This window comes from Neomonachus schauinslandi, chromosome 4, assembly GCF_002201575.2.
Source record: "Neomonachus schauinslandi chromosome 4, ASM220157v2, whole genome shotgun sequence".
In the NCBI taxonomy this organism is placed as follows: domain Eukaryota; kingdom Metazoa; phylum Chordata; class Mammalia; order Carnivora; family Phocidae; genus Neomonachus; species Neomonachus schauinslandi.
The window spans coordinates 100,386,035-100,399,727 of NC_058406.1; positions in this window are offsets into that span (position 1 = coordinate 100,386,035).

Genomic DNA, 13,693 nt, shown 5'->3' on the forward strand with positions numbered 1-13,693 from the left:
TCCCCAATCCCCATATTATTTCAACAACTGTCCTTTTTTCTGTCTTACTGAGAAACCCTGTCCTAGTTATTCTCTTCCCCATTCTCATCTTCAAAGTATTTTTCCTTGATGTCGAAAATGGATTCACTGATCATCCAGGATGTGATTCTTCAGATTTTCAACTACCTATTTACTTCTTCAGTGACTGTATAAGAGTTACCTAGGAAATTTGTGTGGTGGGGGGTGGGGAGGGAAGGGGGATTCCTTTGCTTTATCCCTAAGCCCAGAGATTCTTAACAAGTTCTTCATGTGATTTTGGTGTAAGTGATCCCTAGATTTGAAGCCAATTGGAGAATGAGGGATTCACATTAATTGAGTGACTTCTCAGACACTGAAGTTAATCTCTCTCACACACACATAGACACACGCACACGCACACACACACGCACACACACACAAAGTCATCCAAAAGCTCTATATGTAATGTTATATTCTCCATTTTGTAAAATAAGATAATGAGGCTTCAAGAGATTAAAAAAGTTGTCTAGTGTTCCACATTAAGTAATTGGTGGATCTGGTATTCAAATCCAATAATGTCCTTTCCCAGGCCATGGTTTTATTGCTTCACTCCAGCCCCAGTAGAGGATTGAGTGGGGAATACACTTAGAATTAAGGAATATTGGTAAAAATTAGTTGTTTATAATGACTTCATTTATTTAACAAATATTTATTGACTATGTGGTGGGGACTTGTGTAGCGGGGGGACAAGACAGGTCCTACTCACATGAAGATTATCTTCCAGCAGCCAAACATTATACAGATCGTTACTAAAAACATTGTAATTGTGATGAATGTTAATTATTACTTATGTGTTCCTTGGTCCAATTTCATTAGCTAAGGATTGAAAGCTGACTGAGCATTAAAAGTAGACCTATAGAGTCCATGAGAAATATTTTTCCTGGGCAAGAATCTACTGATTTATTTGTCTTAAATGTGAGAAAACATTGTTTATTTCAGAGGCCTCTGACATTCTCATATGAAGTTGTGTGGCATGGTGCAGAGAACACTGGCCTGGGAGTCTTGAAGCTCCTGGGTTTATAAAGGTAGCTCTGCCACCAGCAAGCTATGGGAGCTCTTTGCAAGTGTCAGTTTGTTAATCTTTGCAAGTGTCAGTCAGTTTGTTAATCTTTGCAAGTGTCAGTTTTTTCACGTACAAAATTAGGTTAGTGTCCTTTATTTTTCTAGTTTTCCAAGTTTCTTATAGAGGAACAGCCCCACCCTGGAGACCTTGTGTGTATTCACATAGCCACACAGGCAAAGGCTTGAATTGCAGTTAATCTAAGTCTTGGTAGACTATCTCTTCATCCACTAGAACATGAGAGGATGGGAGGCTTGTAAGAAGTTACCCTGAAGATTCCACTCACCTCCCTGTTTCCCCTGATAGGCTATCAATACCTACCAAGTTTTGGTGAGATATGATGCTTTTTGCCTGCCCCCCTCAAGGTACAGTTGAGACTATAAAACCATTTAGCTGCAATCCAGAACTGCTTCCCTAGCCATGGGTATTCTGCAGCTCACACTGTCGTTATCAGCCCCTTTTGTTTTAGTGTTATATGTTTTGGTGTATAGGACAGTGGGCCAGGAAGCTGGCACATTTGGCTATTCTTCCTTTCACTATCTATGTAAGTAATAAACTGGATCTAAAAATGTCATTATATTTTTGTCAGCTGTATCAGTCAGGCCTTGGCCTCATCTTATGTGCTTGACAGTTCCTTTCTGCTCCAGTGTCCTCTGTGTCTATGATGAACTAAGGTGAATGTTAAAAAAGTCATTAGGAACTGCAACCAAGACCAGGCCATAGCCCCTGGTGTATGTATTTGCTGAATAAATGCTGTGCTTAGCCTATGCCCTGAGAACACAGAGCTGAAAGAGTAGTTAGAAGAAAGAGTATCTATAGGTTTAGAGAATGAGAACAGCATGCAGAAGGATGAGCTAATGGTGGTGTCTTGATAGTCAAAGGGGATAGGAATGAGGGCAGTCTTCAGGCTAGGATCAGAAAGCTTGAGGAGAAACTAAGGAATGCCTACAATAACATCCAGTACCTTAAGGAGGAGCCTGGGCTGAGCAGTGAGGACTGGAAGAGTAACTCACCCCACATTGAACTATGTACCTGGCCAAGGAGAACCACAGGTGGACTCAGGGTTCATCTAAACTGTTGGGAATAATCAACTCCAAGGGGAGGAGGATGTAACCATGAGACTCTGCTACATACCCTAGGACTTGACCTTTGAGCTGTCCTCACAGTGGATGCCCACCAAATAACTGTTGGATTAGCAGGAATGAAATGCTTGAAGAAGTGTTGGAGAATTTTATCTTAATGGTTCTTCTTTTTGGGATCAGGAGTGGCTAAGGAAAAAGGACCATTGCATGCAAATAAATAGTAATAATTATACTTTTCTGTACTTTCAGTTTACAAACGGTTTTATACACATTACATCATGGATATTTATTGAGTAATTACTTTTCCTGACACCATGCTGAGCCCTGGAGGCAAAGAGGTCAGTCACATTCTCTTTGAGGACTTCCAATTGGTAGGAAATAAATACTCCAAAACAGATAGTTTTATCAGAATGTGGCAACTGTCTTAACCTTTGGATATTATAACAGCATAGAAGAGGGGCATGTAGTTCAGGACCAGGACATCTCTTGCTAATGAGAAGGTGAAACAGTGAGAATTTTCAAGGACTGCCCCATTCTCATCAGAGCTCACCACAGGAGACTGTCCCAAAGAATAGATGGTATAAGGCAGGGTCTTCTATAAAGAAGGGTCTTTGCTGCCTCTTTGGAGAGATTCTTGGAATAAGAATGCAGGTAGCTAAAAGACATCCAAATTAGAAAGGAAGAATTAAAATTATCTCTGCTCACAAATGTCATGATCTTATATGTAGAAAACTCTAAAGATTTCACACAAAAAAGTCTGGTAGGACTAATAAATGAATTCAGCAAAGTAGCAGGATACAAAATCAATACACAAAAATCATTTGTGTTTCTATACCCTAACAATGAACAGTTGAAAAAGGAAATGAGGAAAACGATTCCATTTGCCTTGGAAAGAATAAAATACTTGGGAATTAACCAAGGAGGTGAAAGACTTGTACAGTGAAAACCACAAAACACTGCTGAAAGAAATTAAAGAAGACATAAATAAATAGAAAGACAGCTTGTGTTCATGGACTGGAAGACTTAATATTGCTAAGATGTCCATACTCTTCAAAATGATCTACAGATCCAACACAATCCCTATCAAAATCTCAAGAACACTTTTTGCAAAAATAGAAAAACACATCCTTAAATTCATATGGAATCTCAAGGGACCCCAAATAGCCAAAACAATCTTGGAAAAGAACAAAGCTGGAAGACTCCTCATGTTTTCTGCTTTCAAAACTTACTGCAAAGCTACAGTAATCAAACACGGTGTAGTACTGGCATAAAGACAGATATATAGACTGGTGGAATAGAATAGGGAACCCAGAAATAAACCCTCACATATATCGTCAAGCAATTTTCAGTAAGGGTGCCAAGACCATTCAGTGGATGAAAGGACAGTCTTTTCAACAAATGGTTCTAGGAAAAAATGGCTAGTCACCTGCAATAGAATGAAGTTGGACCCTTATTTAACACCATATACAAAAGGTAACTCAAAATGGATCAGAGACCTAAATGTAAGATGTGAAACTATAAAACTCCTAGAACAAAACATGGCAGGGGAAAGCTTCATGGGATATGACACCAAAGGCACAGTCAACAAAAGAATAAATAGATAAATTAGACTTCATCAAAATGAAAAACTTTGTGAATCAAAGGACTGTGTCATCAGAGTAAAAAGGGAACACAGAGGAAAGGAGGAAGTATTTGTAAATCATATATCTAATAAGGAATTAATATTCAGAAAATATAGAGAACTAAAACACGATAACAAAAAAAACCCACCCCATTTAAAAAATGGACAAAGGAGTTGAATAGACATTTCTCCAAAGAAGATATGGCCAATAAGCACATGAAAAGATGCTCAACATGACTGATCTTTAGGAAAATATAAATCAAAACCACAATGAGACACCACTTCTCACTCATTAGGCTGGCTATTATAAAAAATGTAAAACCTCCAAAACAAAAAACAAAACAGAAAATTCCCAGAAAATTACAAGTATTGATGAAGATGTGGAAAAATTGGAACCCTTGTGTGCTGTTGGTGGAAATCTAGAACAGTGTAGTCACTATGAAAAATAGTATGGGAGTTCTTCAAAAATTAAAAACAATTACAGTATAGTCCAGCAATTCCACTTCTGGGTATATACCTAAAAGAATCAAAAGCAGGAACACAAACAGATATTTGTACATCCATTTCTAGAGCAGCAATATACAGAATAGCCAAAAGACGGAAGCAACCTCAGTGCCCATTGATGGATGAGTGGATAAACGAAATATGGTATATACATACAATGGAAAATTATTCATCTTTAAAAAGTACATGTTATGTAAGATTCTATTTATACAAAGTTCAAATGCAGGAAGAAGTAATTTATGATGCCAAATGTTACCATAATGATTACCCTTGAAGAGGGGATAATGTCTGAAAGGGGACACCAGGGGCTCTTCTGAACTGCTATTAATGGTCTATTTGTTGGTGTGGGTAGTGTATTCCCTTTGTGAAAATTCATCAAGCTGCACACTGATAATTTGTGTAATTTCTTATCCAGGTTATTCTTTATTTTAAAAGAAATTTTTAAAGCTAGTCTCCTGGGGCGCCTGGGTGGCTCAGGCGGTTAGGCGGCTGCCTTCAGCTCAGATCATGATCCCAGGGTCCTGGGATTGAGCCCTGCCTCAGGCTCCCTGCTCAGCGGGGAGCCTGTTTCTCCCTCTCCTCCTCCCCGCCCCCTCCCCCGCTCATGCTCTCTCTCTCTCTCTCAAATAAATAAATAAAATCTCAAACAAATAAATAAGTAAAGCTAGTCTCCTAAGCAAATAAATAAATAAAATAAAAAGGAACAAAATTCTGATACATGCTACAATGTAGGTGAATATTGAAGACATTATGCTAAGTGAAATAAGCCAGTCACAAAGTACAAATACTGTATGATTCCACTTGTATGATGTATCTAGAGCAGTGAAATTCATAGAGAAGAGAATGGTGGTTAGGGGGTGGGGAAGGGGAGTTGGGGGAGGGGAAAATGAAGAGTTGCTTAATGGGAACGGAGTTTCAGTTTTGCAAGGTGAAAAAAGTTCTGGAGATGGATGGGGGTGATGATTGCACAACAGTGTGAATGTACTTTATGCCACTGAACTGTATGCTTAAAAATCATTAAAATGGTCAATTTTATGTTATGTGTAGTTGTTTAAGTGAATAATTTTAAAAAGTGGGGGGAAGTGAGTTATACCTTTCAAAATAAAACAAAAACAGGCATCTTTCCAGCTCTTGAGGCACCCTTTGTCTTGGAGTCATTATTTACCAAATAGCATGCGAAATGCTGTTACAGGAATGTGAATTAAAAAAAAAAAATGCAAAGTTTGAAAGAAGTGCCGAATGGGGGATGACATTTTTGACTCTCCTAATCTCTGTACCTGCTTCTTCTAACAGCTGAATGACTTGTCTCAGGCCAGGGACTCTGGGTCTCAGGCAGATTTCAGCCTCTCCAGATTCCCCCAACACCTGAGCTCCTGGCTGGCTCAGTGCAGACAGGACTGCCAAGATCTCCAGAAACTGCTGATATCAGAAGCTAATGTATCTGCCTTAGCCAATCAGCTGGAGGAAAAAAAAGAGGCATATTTAATTGAGTCATGTAATTTGAGCATTCCCAGGGTGATGAGTGATAATGTATCTTCTTCCTGAGAAACTAACTGCTTTCCAGATTTCACTCTGATATTCCCATCATCAAAGTAAATGCAGTCTTCATCATTTTCCTAAGACAGACCTCAGTTTTCAGTTTGAAAAAAAAGCCAGGGTTTGCAACAACGTGGATGGAGCTAGAGGGTATAATAATGCTAGGCAAAATAAGTCAGTCAGGGAAAGATGAATACCATATGATCTCACTCATATGTGGAATTTAAGAAACAAAACAAATGAGCAAAGGAAAAAAAAAAGAGAGAGAGACAAACCAAGACACAGACTCATAACTATAGAGAACTAATGGTTACCAGAGGGAGGGGGGCTAAGGGGTGGGTAAATAAGGGATGGGGATTAAAGAATACAATTATCAGGGTGCCTGGGTGGCTCAGTTGTTAAGCATCTGCCTTCGGCTCAGGTTGTGATCGCAGGGTCCTGGGATCGGGTCCTGGGATCGGGTCCTGGGATCGGGTCCCACATCAGGCTCCTCGCTCTGCACCTTCCCCTGCTCTTATTTCCTCCCTAGCTGTGTCTCTTTCTGTCAAATAAATAAATAAAATCTTTTTTAAAAAAATAAAGAATACAATTATCATGATGAAAAATAAAAATGAAATGAAAAGGAATAACAGTTAAACAATATTTTTTAAAAAGCCTGAGGTACGGGGGCACCTGGGTGGCTCAGTCGTTAAGCGTCTGCCTTTGGCTCAGGTCATGGTCCCAGGGTCCTGGGATCAAGCCCCATATCGGGCTCCCTGCTTGGCAGGAAGCCTGCTTCTCCCACTCCCACTCTCCCTGCTTGTGTCCCTCTCTCACTGTGCCTCTCTCTGTCAGATAAATAAATGAAATCTTAAAAATAAATAAAATAAAAAGCCTAAGGTACAGAGGAATAAAGTACTGTAGGGTAAAACAGGTCAAAATCCAAGGTTATTGATTTCTACTACAGACACTCAATAGCCTTGCCTCTCTAAGGAATTCGATAATCACTCTTCTTTCTGTTCTTCTATTTACTGCATCTGATTCTGCAAACAGCATCTTTGCTGGTCTAGGTATCTTGGGACTCTAACTTAGAACTCAATTCAGGCATTTACCGAGATCCAGTGGGTAAAGTGCTGTTCTAGTTACATTGGGGGACACAGAGGTGACCTTACACAATGTGTGACTTAAAGGACCTTAAAAGTGTTTTCAACTGAGTCTACCTGTTTATGAGAACAGCAGTATCAGGCAGAGATGGACTTATTCTGCTGGAGGGAAAACAAGATATCTGGAGAAAATTATCTCTTCTCTCACATAAATCCAGAATCTAACACTCTCTGTGTCTGACACTCACCTGTGTCCCAAATGGATCAGGATATGTGCTTCTGAGCTTGAGAATGTTGCTGGGAAAATCCAATACTCCATAATACCCCTTCTATCTCTTCCTGAGCATGTACGTGAAGCTATTTTCTTATAGAAGAGCCTTCAAATTAAACAAAAATCCTTATATTCTCAAGAACAGGGTTTTTTCTCAAGGACAGGGGTTTTTCTTACCTACTCTGCCAATCTTAATATTTTACTTGAAGTATTTTAGTTCGTTGAAATTGAATGTAATTACTGGCTCATGTGGTTATGGAAGCCAAGCAGAGTTTATAGCTACCACTTTATTACTTAGTTTGTCTATATACCATCTATTTTATGTTACCCTTTCTCTTCTTTCTTTGCTTTTTTTTGGGTTAGACAAATATTTTATGTTTTTCTATTAACTTGTTAATAGGAACATTTACCATTCTTTGAGACTTTACTTTAGAAATATCAACATGTATCCTTGATTTATTACATATATCTTTTTAAAGATTTATTTATTTATTTGAGAGAGAAAGAGCATGAGCAGGAGTGGCAAAGGGAGAGAGAAGTAGACTCCACACTGAATGTAGAGCCCAACACAGGGCTTGATCCCACGACCCTGAGATCATGACCTGAGCCGAAATCAAAAATTGAATGCTTAACCAACTGAGCCCCCCAGGTGCCCCGATTTATTATATTTTTATACAAATGATTACTTTCACAATACTGCTAGAATCCTAGAAAACTATAACTCCCTTTACCCACTTCTATCTTTTGCACTATTGTTAACAAACTATTGTTGTCAATTCCTGAAGTCATTAAATTTTTAATACCCATGTATCTACCTTTTCCAATATTATTCATTCCATTCTACATTGCTGTGTTTCCAAGTAGGATTTCATCTTTTCATTCATTCATAAAAATTACTTTTAATATATTTGTAACATCCTGTGCTGGTACTGAATTTCCTCAGTTTTTGTTTGTCTAAAAACATTATTTCACCATCATTTTTTGACTTTTTAACTTTTTTTCCACTTTATTGAGGTATAATTGACATATAATTAACTACATATATTTAAAGTACATACTTGATGTTTTGATGTATGTATATATATCTGTGAAGCATCACCATAATCAAGATAATGAACATAACTGTCTTCCTCCAAAGTTTCCTCTTGCTCTTTTGTACTCTCTCTCTCCTGTCTCTACCATTCACACCTTCTTCCCCAGGTAATCACTGATCTGATTTCTGGATCATAGGGTATATGCTCTTTTTCTGTTTGGCTTCTTTTGCTCAGCATAATGATTTTGAGATTTAACCATGTTATTATGTTGTGGTGGTTAATTTTATGTGTCAACTTGACTGGGCTAATGGATGCCCAAATAGCTGGTAAAACATTATTTTTGTGTGCGTCTGTGAGGGTCTTAGGGAAGAGATTATCATTTGATTCGGTAGACTGAGTAAAGACATCCACCCTCACCAATGTGGGTGGGTATCATCCAATCTTTTGATTGCCCAAATGGAACAAAAAGGCAAAAGAAGGGAGAATTCACTCTCTTCTTGGGCTAGGACATCCATCTTTTCCTGTCCTCAGGCATTGGAGCTCCTGGTTCTTGGGCATTTGGACTTGGACTGAATTATATCACTGGCTTTCCTGGCTTGGCTCTCCATCAAGCAGAGGGCATATTGTGGCACTTCTTGGCTTCCATAACCACATGAGCCAATTCCCATTTTATGTACATGTGTTTGTATACACACACACATATTTACGTTTACATTTATATTTCCTATTGGTTCCGTCTTTCTGGAGAATCCTGATTAATACCTGTATGTGTCAGAAGTTGTTTCTTTTTATTGCTGAGTAGTATTTCATTCTATGGATATGCCACAATTTTTTAATTCATTTACTTGTTGAGGGACATTTGATTTTTTTTCTGTTTGTAGCTATTACCAAAAAAGTTGCTGTGTATAAGTTTTTGTGTGAATATATGCTTTCATTTATCTTGAGTAAATAGGGAGTAGAGTAGCTGGCTCATATAATAGTTGAAATTTTAAAGAAATTACCAAACTGTTTTTCCAAAGTACGTATATCTATTACATTCTCACTAGCAGTATGTAAGAGTTCTAGTTGCTCCACATCCTCATCAGCACTTGATATGGTCATGTTTTTAAAATTTCAGCCATTCTAGTGGGCATGTACTGGTATGTCATTATGGTTCTAACTTCCATTTTCTTAATGACTAGTGATATTTAGCATCTTTCCACATACTTATTTCCCATTAATATACTTTCTTTGGTGAAACATTTGTTCAAATGTTTTGCCCTTTTTGTCTGTGTTATTTACATTATATTTTTTTAAAGATTATTTATATGAGAGGGAGAGAGAGAGAGAGAGCATGCGAGCAAGCAGGGGAAGGGCAGAGGGAAAGAAAGAATCTCTAGCAGACTCTGTGCTAAGCGCAGAGCCTGACTCGGGGCTCAATCCCACAAGCCCAAGATCATGACTTGAACCAAAATGAAGAGTTGGATGCTTAACTGACTGAGCCACCCAGGCACCCCATATTCCTGTAGGTATTCTTGAGTTTTATTTTCATATGCAGTTATTTGGAAACCACTTGACCCTTCAAGAGTTTTTATTATAGTTCTTTTGTGTCCCACCTCCACATCACTCCAATACTTGACAAATGTTTTGGGACCATGTGCTTCAGTAAAGCCCCCTTGCTATAATTTGTCTTTATCACCCCAGCACCATCAGACTTTGGGAGATTTCACTCTACCATTTATAAGCCTTTTGTGCTAGGTCTTAAGCATTCCATGCAAGTTCAGACCTCAGTAAGTATCCTTTGGGGAAAACTAACCATGCATCTGAAGCCCCTCAAGTTTTCAAGCCCTCCCTTTATCACCACGTGTCACCAAGAGCTTTGTTGGTGTTACTTTACCCCCTCAGATACCCTCTGCCTGGGCAAAGCTCAGTCTTCATTCCATGCACAGAATCAGCAAATGGCTACAGGAAATAAAATGACTAGTGATCTCTGTTCACTTGGACAGTTCTACCTTATTTTATGAACCTGAGTTCATCTAGACCTGGTTGCTGCTACAGTTCTCTATTATAGCTAAAAATTCTGAGCTCAGACTGGCTCTTTATCTGGTAGATCCCTGGATTGTCAAATTCCTCTACTCTGTCTGCAGATATCCTAACTCTAGGTCCTCTTCTAGACGACCTGTGAACCAAATCTGCTAATTGGGGGAGAAAAAGGAATTACCATCTTCGGGTTGGCAGAAATGTTTCCATTTGTGGATAAAACAGTGTCTGGGTGGGCTAGAAATCAAAAATATTTTCTGAGATCCAATTGAATGCAACATCCATCCCACTCCCTATCTCAACACCTAACTTCTAATTGTGACCCAGAACTATTGTAATCTATAACAAAGATCCCTGAAAACAAGAACTAAGCTAGGGTATAGGTCATGGTTTTGAGAAACAGCCTGGGGTTAAGACTTCCCCCAAGATCCAGATACACAGGTCTGCAGTAATCTTGATGGCTCTTTCAGGTGCTCAGTATTCTTACCTGATGTTTTTATCATAATCTATCACTAGCAGGTGGGCTTTGGAAGCTGCAGTGAAGGGAATCTAGTTCATAAGTAGTAGAGAAGTTTGTGAAAACCTACTTTTGGTTTAAACATATCATACATCATATGGACCTTAGGTCTTCTGACCTCTGACAAGGAAACTTGCCCTCCTCCCTAGGAAGTCAATGAAAAGAGAAAACTCTCAAGACGGAAGTCTCCTTTGGAGCACAACTGAATGCCTGAAAGAATTCTAACTGGTAGGAGAGCATGGAGAAATTCATCTTTAGCCAGTGTAAGAGCACTGGAGCCAAGGAATGGGTTTAGGAAGAGGAGGTACTCCAGACTTGCAAATGTGCTGCTGGATGAACACTGGCCACGTAAGCCGGGGGGGAGGGGAGGGAAGAGGACAGATTCATGATGTCTTTGAACAATAATGTGTTATGAGTAACTGTTGGTGCAGAGGATGAGAGGGCTCTGGAAGGAATACAAGATCCCCAGACAGGTGGGCCAGAGAGAAATGCTTTAGGAAGCACACACCAATGCAAGTTTGGGCCTTGATAGAATTCTGGTGCCATGCTGTTTTAGCGACCATGGAGCATGATGTTGAGGAGAGCATTCTGTCAGAGGCTGAGTCCACATCAAATCTGACACTGTGCCTTGTCTGCAGTTAGTCTCTTGACCTGCTACTGGGGGTTGAGGTTAACTTTTGTTCTGTTTCTGCAATTACTGGTCTTCATCACCTGCCCCACTTCACCCCTTCACTTCTCTCATCACCTCCCCTACTCTTTTCACCCTCTCTCCCAGTCACTCCCAGTGTCATTCTCTTGTTTCCCTTAAGGAAATTTAACTCACTTTAGGTGAGTTAAATTTAGATGCTATCGAGTGGCAAATATAGGGGAGCCTGGATGTGTTGTTTTAGGAGAAATCCAGAGGTCAATTATGTAAGAACCCTGTGAAATAAAGGGATGGAAGACAAAATTATCCTGTTACCATCATGAACAAAAAGCCATCTGAGGAGAGTGATTTGCTGTCAGAATGAAGCACATGATCTGCCTTCATGTATAATGAAGTATCTGTCTGACAGTAAAAGTAGAGAGGATCTGCATCCTTGGATGTGCATTAGAATCATCTGGAGACTCTAATACAGATGCCTGGATCCCATACCAGAGATTTTCATTTAATTAGGGATGGAGGTAATAGATGGGGCATCAATATTTTTACAGAACCTGCGTAGGTGGTATGAATGTACAGACAGGTGAAAACCCTTAGGGTAGGGCCTCAGCAAATCTAGCATAGGATAATAGTTAAGTATGCAGATTTGCAGAATGTGCCAAATTTCAAATCATTGAGTTCGCATTCCTCTAGTTAATGATGGCATAGCCTGGAAAAGAAGAAAAGTGGCAGATGGTTGGATGACATCACTTGTGTCCTACACCTACTTCTTTAATTCAAATGTGTTTGTGTGGCGATTTGCATTCTTTAGGTTCTGAGACTACCAAAGCAGATAGATCTTTATAATATAATCAGTGATCAATAAAGAACTCAAATATTATTGCTGTATAATACTTTTATTCAACAGTTTTATGGGAAAAACCTCACATTTCTGTATATGTAACATCACATAATTTTCAGACATGTCAAAGGCCAGTGACAAATTACATTGGGAAAAACTTTAAAATCTATTCTTACATGCCAATCCCTTGTGGAATACTGAAAAGCAGCCCGGTACCTCAGCACTAAAGGTTACAAAAAGCACCCTTTAAAGGAGGACTCACATATTTAATTCTCTTCCAAATTATACTCTTATTCCCCCTCTATGACAGAGCTGCATTCATTCAAAATGCTTCAGTGAAATAACAACAAGCATCCTTCAATTTACCAAAATTCAAACAAGTCTCACATATGGGGCCCAGTGTGGAGATTAGGACTAATGGACATCAGTGAGCTTTGGCTGTTCTAAAACCACAACCTAGGTAAGGTAAGTGTTCTGTGGATGGGAACAGAAAAGAAGATGATCAAATACATAATATAATACTTATGGTAGGTAACTTGACTACAAAATCCAGAGTGGCATTTCACAGCAATGTTACTGCAAAAGCACTGTGCTACAATGCAATTAGTTCAACTACTGTTGGAACTAATAAAAAAATTAATTTTTAATGAAACTTAATCACTTCAAAGCACAATAGAGAAAAGCAAATCAAGACAAAGTCCACATTTGAATTCTAGAGGGATTCCATTGCTAAGAATTGGGATTTCATAAGTAACAGACTCTTGAGACTTCTCTTTCTTTCTTCTTATAGTTTAAAAAACAGAGTTGGCCTTTTTACTCCAGAAGTTTGGGTTCACTGCAGAAATAATAGCCCTTCAACCTTCCACTGTGATGGGCGCTTAAGGAGAGACAAATGCCTAGGATCCAGAGTCTTCCTGACCCCTAGCCCTCCCAGGTGCTCTATTCCATGGGTAACTGGAGCTAGCAGTCCCTGGTAGAAGACAGCAAGGACTTGGTTTTATTGATGAGTCAGAATAATGTGTGAACAAACTGTGTATCTGCTTGTAAGCCTATGCCCCAAATCACCAGAACATGAGGACTCAGAAATCTCTTGAGAATAGAATATTTTTCAAACACACACAACATAGACTATATTGCATATCATTTTTAGTTGAGGTCAAAATTTTAAAAGCCCTATTTCCCCAATTAGAAGCAGGGGAATTCTATCATTAGTATGTCTCCTTCATTTATACCCAGATTAATATAAGCACAGTGTGGAGGTAACACTTCTTTCCAAACTTAACTTCATTTTAGCAGCATACACGGAGTACTGACACTTTGCAAAAAAAGTTTTATCTCAGATCCATTAGGTCAGTAAGAGACAAATAATTGGAGGCCTGGGTTTGTATGATCCTCTCAGAATCTTCTCTTGGACTCTTACAGGGTT